Consider the following 11,250-nt stretch of genomic DNA (forward strand, 5'->3'; position numbering starts at 1 on the left):
GGCCTTTTTCTAAATTCCCTTAAACTGGTGCAGTTTAAGGGAAGTTCAAGGCTCCAATTTAAGGGAATTTGCTCGAATTCCCGGTTATTCGTGCTCGAAAATGTCAATTGGGGTGACACCGGTCGATAAGTCGTTCGGTGATGACGATGTATCTGGTGGTGGTGGGGTAGTTGGTGGCGGCGTTGGTTGTGACACAGGTGTCGGCTCTTGTAGCGAAAAGCAAGGCTTCAGGCGGTCGATGGAGATGTTGGTCGATCTACCGTTGATTTGGATCTGGAACGACTTACCGGAACGCTGTTACACCTCGTAGGGCCCTTGAGATGGTGGAGTGAGGGTGGGGCGTACGGTGTCGTTGCGGACGAAAACGTGGCTGCATGTCCTCAAATCCGCGTGGACAAAGGAAGCTTTTTTATCGTGCCAGACGGTCTGCGTTGGCCGAATGTTGTCCATAGCCTTTCTCAGCGTTTGCGTGAATTCGGTCGAGTCGGGAAGATTCGTCTGTGGGCTGCTGCAGAAAAACTCGGCAGGAATTTTCAGTGTGCTGCCGTAAACGAGTTCTGCTGGAGAAGCTTTGATGTCTTCTTTGAATGCCGTCCATAATCCAAGCAGGATGATAGGCAGGTGATCGGCCCAATGGGTAGAATCTCTGCTACAGATGGCTGCTTTCAGGGTGCGATGCCAGCGTTCGATCAGACCATTGGCCTGAGGATGGTAAGCTGTCGTTCGCAGGTGTTTGCTGCCCTGCGCTCGGGTGAGATCGGCGAAGAGGGTCGACTCAAACTGCCTCCCTTGGTCGGTAGTGATGAAAGCCTGGACGCCGAAGCGGGCTATCCAGTCGCTAAGCAGGGCTGACGCTACCGTTGGCGCTGCAATGTCGGTGATGGGAATGGCCTCCGGCCAGCGGGTGATACGGTCGATGATGGTTAGGCAATAGCAGTGACCATTGCTTATAGGGAACGGCCCAACGATGTCCAGATTAATGTGGGCGAATCTGGTGTCTAGTGACGGGTATCGTACAAGTGAGCTGTGTGTGTGCCGATGGACCTTCGTTGTTTGGCAGGCTAAGCAGTTGCGGACGAATTTTCTGGTGTCTCGGCGAATGTTCAACCAGATGAATCCCTCGGTCATCAGTCGAATGGTGGTTCTCGCGCTGGGATGGCTCATGCTGTGGATGGCACGAAGTAGTTGTTGTCGGAAAGGTCTCGTGACGTACGGACGGATGATGCCAATAGGACAGTCGCAAAACAGTGTCTTGCTGCTGCCAGGAATTCCCTACTAGCAATGAGAATGAAAAAGTGTGCGACTTTCAGGCGAGGGGCATGTAGAAGCATGGGTAGACGGTTGGAAATACGCGGATTTACGCGGAGGCGCGAGCGTGTTTTGTTTTCTACACAGTTTTTGCACTCACACAATTACACATGTGTGAATGTGTGCGTTCACTTTCAGCCTGCGCGCTCAGTTTGGTTTTCTCGCAGCGGCATGCGGCTATCGGTGTCTCGCTCGCACTAGTGCAGCGAGTGTTCCTCTGTGCGCTCCCTTTCTTGCCACCACACGAAATCGCCAGTTCAGCTCGAGCGTTCGCCGTGAAAGGCCGCGCGCGTGTTAGCCTAAGTCCCGGGCAATCGAAGATTCGCTAAGTGTTGTGCACATTGAAATGAAGCTGCGCTTTTCTTTCACCATTTATCTTAAATGTGTGATTTGCGCTGCTTTATTTCAATATTTTTTTACTGCATTGAACAGCAACAACGGTATTCATGCAGTTAGACGGCTATTTTAAATAAGACGATTTTTTAATATAAATAATGTGTGTGATTTTGTGGCAAGATTATGTGAAGCTATGTGCGAAAATGCCCCTTTATTTGCAATAAAAGTGATAAAATATAAACCAAGTTGAATGTGTTCAAGTTTTTGTTTTGATTCGGGTGCACCAAGTCCGAATGAAGGGAAGCGCACAGCGTGCTACGAAAGAAACAAGTGGGAGGGGGTGTCAGTCCAGCGCAGCGCAATTCGCTGGAATCAAGTGGGAGGGGGTACCAGCTCAGCACAGCGCAAGCCGAAAGAAACGGGAAGGAAGGGGTATGATGAAACAGCGCGAGCGAGCGTTCTTTACAGCGAGAGCGCCTCGTGTATTTTAGAGGCAAGCAAGAGAGCGCATTCTCTCCGTGGTAGCGCTCCATCCGCCATTTTTAATTTCGAGCCCAAAACAACGGACTTCGGATCCGATCTTGGGCCGGGCCCCCACCGCGTGTTTCTACCTACCCCTCGCCTGAAAATTTCGTTCTCTTTGTCTGTCGGGATGACTCCACGAATGGGGCGTTCAACCAAAATCTTTTTCTGGGATTTCTAGAAAAACTGAAGGAAAGCATAGCAACCAATAATATCACTGATCCAGTAATATTTTTAGACAATGTTGCTTTCCACAAAACAAACTTAGTGAAACAATTTGCAGAAGAGAATAATATGAGATTAGAGTTCCTTCCTCCGTATTCACCCTTCCTCAATCCTATAGAAAATATGTTTTCTAAGTGGAAGGAAATAGTACGAAGAGCTCGCCCAACAAACGAAACTGAACTAATGAAAGCGATACGAGATGGCAGTGAGCTGATAACTAGACAGGATTGCGATGGATATTTTCAAAATATGCTTAAGTACATTCGCAAATGTATCAATGAGAAGGAAATTGTTGATTGATAAGTTGGTGTTAGTGTTATAAGTACGAATGATTGAATTTTTAGTTCCTGTTAAATAAGATATTAGGATTAAGAATTTAAGCTAACATGACCTGTGATTGAACTATTTTTGACTGTTTGAATTCTTATGTAATTTTATTCAAAATCAAAACCAAACGAAAAATGATGTGAATTTAATTCTTATGAAATAAACAACTTTTACTGAATTGTCCATTGTTGAATTGTGTTCCACGAAAGAAAAGTCCATTACTAAAACATTGATTGAGATATGACATACACATGCATGAAGCGAGCGTCAGCAGCATCGCAAATATGTTCTGTAGGACTACCGCTCTATTGATACCGTTGGTCCAACAGCAACCGTTAGACGCTTCTGTGACAGCTATTATAAATGCCGACCGTCTGGTCAGGGTCAATTGCGAACGTGTAATGACGTGCTCAGTGGCGGATTAAGGGTGTCGGGGGCCCTAGGCGGTAAGACGAGTTGAGTTCCCCTGTAAATGGTAAGTGGTGTTCGGAGCGGGGGGTGGGGTTGGGTGTAAACTGGCTGTTGGGAGATTGAACGTCGTCGGGGGGCCCTACGATCATCAGTCACAGACTCTGAAACAGAGGTTTGCTGGCGGGGGGGGGGGGGGGGGAATTGATTCGCCAGCATCCACCCGTCCATCCTTCCGGGGGCCCTTGGCGCTAGTACTCTGTCCATACAGCATACTATAGAATGGTGGCCTACGGGGCCCCTTAATCGGCGGGGCCCCAGGCGACCGCCTAGTCCGCCTACCGTTAGATCCGCCACTGGACGTGCTGGCATATATTATGTGTAAAATGGTTATACACGTTTTAAAACATTCATCGTTGTCTCTGATAGGTTTATAGTATCGTTGGCTGTAAGTGACCTGGAGAGTTGAGGTGAAGAAAAGCGAGGAGAAGATGGGTAATGGTTTTTTCCTACTGAAGAGAAAGGTGATCAGGAGTACTGTCAGCTACGTGCCCTGCAGCCTATGGAATCCTATACTACAATGGAGCTCCTGTCAAGATTCTAACGCCAATTCTACACACAGTAATTTATGCTTGACTTGTATAGACTCTCAATAGCTCAATCCGTTGAACCCGCCACTGATAAATCACCATCCTTCATCAATAAATAGTTTTATGTAAGGTAAAAAATTTTATTTTTTATTTTCACTAAACTCTTGCTTGCAAACTATTCAGCTTTCCAAGATACGTATTCTTTGCTGGTCTTTATTAAATGATGAAAACAGACATTCCTGCAGTAATCCAACACGCATTTGAGGCAGCATCCAAGCGAAAACAACAAAATACATATACACTAGCTTTCATCATCATGAGCCACGGTTGAAAAAATAACACTAATTATCAGTTATCTTAATTAACAAGTAACTAATCATTGCAAGTGGTAACCTTCTCTAAACTGTAAAATATGCATTATAATGCTATCTTGAGTTACTTCGGACAACGGCTTCATTGACTGCTGAGAGCCAGAAGTCTTCGAGCCTACAAGAAATGTGAGGTATATCGTATATGATTCGCCCGGTGGTCCTCTATGGACAGGAGTCTTGGACCATCCTAGCGGAGGATGCAAACGCTCTATTCGGGTTTGAGAAACGCATCCTCCTGGTCATATTTAGCGGTGTGTTCAAGCATGTAGCGTCGAGAAGAAGGATGACCCAAGAGCTTGCGGATGCTGACGGTGGCGAAGGGTGGCAGATTACGATGGCTAAGGCATGTCATGAGGATGCTGGATTCGGTATGAGGCAAAGCGGATCACAGCAAACTCGATGACTGGATCATGTGATCATGCGCTAGAATAAATATGTTATGTAAAATTTTAATATTATGAATTATCTTAAATCAATACATATTGAATAATTACTCATATTTCTATGACACCGTCGTGTGGTGCAAACATAAGGTGCGTAAAAAACTAGGAGATCCAAATGTGTTACAAGTATTTGATGCAGTTCGGATGCAAACGAAGAAGAAAGGACATAGCCTTTGTTGGAACCTTTTCGCAAGGTATCCAACGATCTGTCGTAAACGCGCGTTTTAAAATATGTATCGATCGCGTTCGGTTCGGCAAGGAAAGGATAAAAAGGGGCGACAGGACACGGAGAAGGTCTCTAAACCAAAAGCGGGAATCGAAGACTAATTTTTTGGCAAACGTAGAAAAATAAATCGTTTCGGCAAGGAATTTACACCGCGTTGGTTTTCATTTCGCAACAGTCTTGGACCGACCGTACAGGAAAAACATTACATATGTATAAGCTGAGTATATCGACACGACTAATGTGAGAGACCACACCAAGAAGGAGAAATTTTCGACATTAACGAAGAATGTCTAGATGTTTTACATCTGGCAGCGGGCACGCTAATAGCTGCTATCTATGTAGATAAATTTCACGTGCATAGTTAACTACAACGTTTCCACTAGCATTTAACTTCAATGAACCTTTGCCTGAAAGAAAAAAGTACATCAAACAGGGGAATTTGATAAAATTATTGTAATTAGTTACCTTTTCCTTCGCCTGATTGAGTGTTTATGAGCCGGCATCGACGCAATGTAAACAAACTATCTTCTGACACTTGACATTTGCAGGGTTGGATTGAAACCCGGATAAAATTCCCCTACGGATTGCAAAATTCCCCAGTGACATTGCAACTCTCCCCTAACTGCTTGAAAGATTCCCCTATATGATTGCAAATATCCACAGAGTGCTTGCAACACTCCCCTACCGATTTGCAACATTCCCCTAAGTGATTGAACTATTCCCTTATATGATTCGAAACCCTGTAACGAAAAAAATGGAGATTGGTAGTAGACTACAGGCAGTTGAACAAAAAAATAATGCCTGATAAGTTCCCGCTTCCTAGAATCGATGATATATTAGACCAATTCTTCTTCTTCTTGTTTGGCTCAACAACCGATGCCGGTCAAGGCCTGCCAACCCACTTGTGGGGTTGGCTTTCAGTGACTTATTGATTTCCCCCCATAGCAGGATAGTCAGTCCTACGTATGGCGACACGGTCTATTTGGGGCTTGAACCCATGACGGGCATGTTGTTAAGTCGTACGAGTTGACGACTTTACCATGAGACCGGCCAATTAGACCAATTAGGAAGAGCAAAATATTTTACTACCTTGGACCTTATGTCCGGGTTTCACCAGATACCCTTACACAAGAATTCTAGAAAATATACTGCTTTCTCAACTACTTCAGGCCATTATCAATTTACAAGACTCCCTTTTGGGCTGAATATAAGCCCTAATAGCTTTCAACGGATGATAACGATAGCAATGGCGGGACTTACTCCGGAGAGTGCTTTTGTTTACATAGATGATATGATTATAACGGGTTGAACAATGCAACATCATCTATAAAACTTAATAAAAGTGTTTAACAGGCTAATAAATTGCAATTTGAAGCTAAATCCAGAGAAATGTAATTTTTTCCAAAACAGTGTAACCTATTTAGGTCACAAAATAACAAATAAAGGTATATATCCCGATGAGTCCAAGTTCGTAACGATAAAAAAATACCCGGTACCAATAAATGCGGATGAAGTTAGCAGGTTTGTAGCGTTTTGCAATGGCTATCGTAAGTTCGTTAAAAAATTTACTGAATTGGTAAGACCGCTAAATAATTTACTAAAGAAAGGAGCTACATTCACGTGGTCTAATGAATGTCAGCAGATAACAGATGGCCACCTATTGCATACGCGAGTAAAAATTTTACTAAAGGAGAGAAATCTAAACCGACTATAGAAAAAGAGCTAACAGCAATACATTGGGCAGTAAATTATTACAAACCATATATTTTTGGGAAGAAGTTTAAAGTACGAACCAACCACAGACCATTGGTATATCTATTCAACATGAAAAATCCTACTTCAAAACTAACACGCATGAGGTTAGACCTGGAGGAATTTGATTTTGAAGTGGAATTTGTGCAAGGAAAAACGAACACAGGAGCTGACGCATTATCGAGAATTGTCATTGGTTCAGACAAATTGAAGCATATTCAAAAGAATAATGCAAACGAATCAAATGATAAATCACTAATAGCAGTAAAAACAAGAGCAATGACAAGACTGAACAATTTCAAACTTCCTCCAGAATTAAACGAAGGTGAAAAAAATTCCATAACTAAACCTACATGTTAGAAACTGGCGCTCTAACCAAAAAAATAAGAGAACAAAGTGAATTTGATAGGTAAGCACTGAGGGTGCACCAAAAAATTAGTTTTTTTTTTCTTTATTCTCCGTTATTTTCGCTCTTGGGTGTTTTTATCGCAATTATCCCATTTTGCGCGGTTTTCTCCCTTTTTATGCCTATGTCCATACACAAAACATCGCCTTAGCTGACAGTTTGTTGGAACCTTATAACAGTTACCAACACTACACTTTGGCAAACAGAAAACCCAACAGAAGTAAACAAACTTTTGAAAATCCAATCAAAAACAGAATATGGCAAAATCAAAATAACAGTTTTCAATAATAATCACAACAAGGAGTTAGGAAATACAACAATTAATTGTAATGAAGATGGCGCCAGTCTTATAAAAGTACACCAAATAACAAAAGAATACAATCGTGACAAAATTTCAATTTCATTAGAAGATTCTCTATTCAGGCAATACTCTTTTCATACCATAAAGGAAATCGCAGATAATGCCATTTCCGGTTTAGAGATCATTGCTTTTATTCCACCAAAATGGATTTCAAGAAAGGAGGAAATAGAAAATATTTTAGAAAATTGTCACATGTCACCTTCGGGAGGACATGTCGGACAGTATCGTTAATACCTCAAAATTAGAGAAAAATATAAATGGAAGAATATGAAGGAAGAAATTAAAAATTACGTTCGAAGCTGCAAAGTATGCAAAGTAAACAAAATCGTAAGACATACAAAAGAAAAAAGTGATGTTACGACTACACCTTTAAAGCCTTTCGAAGTAGTCTGTATAGACACAGTGGGTCCCTTGCCGAAAACCAATAAAAATCATAGATACATCGTTACAATGCAATGTGAACTCTCGAAATACATTGTTCTTATTCGAACAGAAAACAAAGAAGCGAACACGATAGCTAGGGTCATGGTTGAGAACTGCATATTAAAATACGGGAGGTTTCTTGAGATGAAATCGGATCAAGGCCTTGAATACAATAACGAGGTCTTATAAAAGGTAGCGGAGTTGCTGGGGATCAAGCAGACTTTTACCACTGCCTATCACCCAGAAACCATAGGTTCCTTGGAAAGAAACCACAGAACACTCAATGAATACTTAAGAGCATTTACAAATGAGCATGGTGACAACTGGGATGATTGGCTCAAATTTTACAAATTTAATTACAACACAACAGCTCATACAGATACGAACTATAGCCCATACGAATTAATATTTGGAAAAAAGCAATTCTTCCTCAAGATTTATGCCATGGTAATATTGAACCAGTATACAATTATGATGCATATTTTAATGAAATGAAATTCAAATTGCAAAAATCAAACGAAATAGCGTGTAATTGAGCAAAAAGAAAGAAGACAGATTAGAGCAAATAGTAATGTAAACCCCCTTATCATAAAAATAGGAGATGCGGTTTATCTGAAAAACGAAAATAGAAAAAAATTAGATCCGATATACTTCGGACCGTACATAGTAGTAAAGTTAGATGATGTTAACTGTACAATAAAGAATACAAATACAAATTAACTAAGTACAGTGCATAAGAATCGATTAATTAAGGGATAAAAAGCATTCGCTTTTCATTTCTAAAGTGGGGGAGGTGTAGCACCTGCAAGATAGGCAAAACGCGCAGAGAATAATTATAGCTAGCTAAGTTTAAATTATACACATATACACTTACACACATACACATAGTTAGATTTTAATTATACACATATACACTTACACACATACAACTACAATTAAGGTTAAACGTAGGATAGAATAGAATAGCATAAGATAGGAAATAGTAAAATAGGCGATAATTAGGATTAGCCAATGAAGAATAGGATTAAGAAATTTTGGCACTGTGTTTTATCACTACAATGGTAATGGAGCAGAAAGTCCGCTCCTATGATGGCAGAGCTTACGTCCGCGATAACGAAATTCCACAAAAAAGGACGGAGTAAACTAAGATCAATTGTACGGAGGGACTCACCATATACCACTATCGGCGAACCGTTGGCTGCATATAGCCGCATCGTAGACGGCTTCGTGGGGATGTAGTTAGCTGACTTCGGGATGACGGAAACATCAGCGCCAGTGTCGATGAGGTAGTGGTGTTTTGTTTTGCGGTCAAAGATCACCATCCGGTTGCTGACAGGTGAGATGGTGTTTACTTGCGATCCGATGTTTCCGGCGCATGCTCATGCTGATGACGGCGGTTGACCCGAGCTCGGGGACACGGGGACTGGATACGAGCAAGGCTGTCGACAGGATCGTGCTGTTCTTCCAAAACGGCGATGGTATTAGCACTGTCCATCGGTGGCGCCAGTGGCACGACGTGGCGGTGTCGGTGGCTGTGAACGAGGGTGAATCCGGAAGCGGTCGCATTGGCGGCACTGTCGCAAGAACGCGTTGAGCTGGCGGCTAAGGTCGTCGGCTAAGGTAGGTTCGTCGTGCGTACCTCGGCCATGGTGTTGCAAGTGCTGGTCGTGGCTAGAGGTGAAATGCATTCCATTATAGCGTCGGCGACGGCGGTCTTGTCTGCTGTCGCTCCTTGTGCGGCGATAACGGTCGACTGCACGTGTGGAGGTAGCTTCCGGATCCAGATGTCCACCAGGAGCGATACGATGATCGTATCGCCAGCGGCACGACGCATCTCCGCAAGTAGCTGGGACGGTTTGCGGTCTCCTAATTAAGTTGCGTACAACAACCGATTTAGTCGCCTTCGTTGAGATTCGCTGTAATGTGCGAGGATGGTTTTTTACGAAATCGTATCGGTTTGTCGCAAGCACGTTTCCTAGTAGCGGTTGTAGCTCCTAGAACAAACGAACAGATATCTGAGCCATCACTATATGAAAACGTCGGCTGTCCATTTTCGCAGTGATACCGGACGCTGCGAACCAATGTTCTAAAGCACAGAAAAACGACGGTAGGTTGTTGGTGTCCGTCTCCGGTATGGCGGTATGGTATGGTTGCAAAACAAGAGGTTTGATTTCAGCAAAACAAGAGCATTTACCGGCGTTGCGTTGGATCCACCGTCAATGTTTTCGGCTATCTTGGTTGCACGTACCTGCCTACGCTATGAGTGAACAAAATACTATTCAATGCGTTCTTGTTTCTTGCCATCAAGCTCTAAGCAAAATAAGTGGCCGAGCGAGTCTTGGAGATCGAAAGGATTTTTAGGGGCGCCACAAAATGTGGTCCCTAATTTTTTAAAAAAGATACGCAACACGCTTTGCGAAATACGTTTTGGTAGAGTTCGGTTTATTCGTTTTTCTTTTAAGCCGCGGAATGGTGAGTTCGGGAGAGACGCGAAAATTACTATTGTTCGTTCGAGAGTTGCCGGAGAAGAGAATGTATTGGTTAAGCCGGACGGATACGCGCGTGTCGGTGTTGAAACGTTTAGGACGAGAGAGAACGTGTATGGAGCAAGCCACAGTTTTTATAGCTGCGGTGAAGCATGCTACCACTGTTTATCTGTTTATTGCTCTAGCTTTGTGTGCAGTCCCTGCCTAACTAGCCCGTTAAACATTTTGGTCGGTAGTTCTAGGTGTGCGCACCAGATGGCGCTCTGGTCGCTACAGATTCTTTGAGTTCGCTAGAAGGTCTCGAGAAGAAAAACCCTAGCGCGCTCGCATGTCAATTTGTCTTTGTTTTCTTCTCCATCTGAGAATCATAAGCGTGGCCGTTTAGGGCCAAGCTACTATCGATGGATAAATTTGAAACAACACCGGAATCGCTGCCGAATTACTCCACAATAATCGCAAGTTGTGAAAGGTAGATGCAATCTCGGTAATGTTAAGTGTCATTTATTGTAGCCGACCAGGACTGTCCGGTTGCGTTAGTCGGTAACTTGAGCCGTCGTATTCGTTGGATCCATCCGAAGCCGATTCCAAACAGCTCGTGACGGCTGCGGATGGCTTCGGACGGTTCCAGGCGAATGCGTCGATGGACAAAGGTAGTCATTCAAACTTTTCGATTTTACGTACAAACGGCCGTAAATACAAACGGTACCGTTGCGCAAAAAGTTTTTTGATTGATTGAAATGATCATCAGCGAAGACCTACCATATTTTTAATAAGGCAGCGGTCAGAACTTCGCCGCATGCGATTTTGCCGCAAGCTTTTGTATGGGATTTGACGTTAATGACAGCACTTGCGAATCAGCCGCATGCGGCGATGCGGCAAAATCAAAATCATTTGATATTGCCGCATTGCCGCATACGATTTTATTTTAGACGTCAAATGTCTAAAATCATATCAAATAATGATTATCTTTATAAAGAACCAACAAAATATCATTATAATATCTTGAAAAGCTAGAAAATCGAGAAAACTCTTTTCTTGCCGCATGCGGCAAAATCGCATGCGGCGA

General features: G+C 43.0%; 1 protein-coding gene across 1 annotated transcript in view; it reads right to left on the reverse strand.

The window, feature by feature from the left end:
* Nucleotides 1–8,914, reverse strand: part of LOC121593765 — a 94,727-nt gene extending 85,813 nt beyond the window's left edge. Inside the window, exon 1 of the mRNA XM_041916430.1 lies at nt 8,870–8,914. The gene's annotated coding sequence lies outside the window, so the exon portion shown is untranslated. The remainder of the gene's footprint in view (nt 1–8,869) is intronic.
* Between the last annotated feature and the right edge of the window lie 2,336 nt (nt 8,915–11,250).

Source organism: Anopheles merus, chromosome 2L (assembly GCF_017562075.2).
Source record: "Anopheles merus strain MAF chromosome 2L, AmerM5.1, whole genome shotgun sequence".
Classification (NCBI taxonomy): Eukaryota; Metazoa; Arthropoda; class Insecta; order Diptera; family Culicidae; genus Anopheles; species Anopheles merus.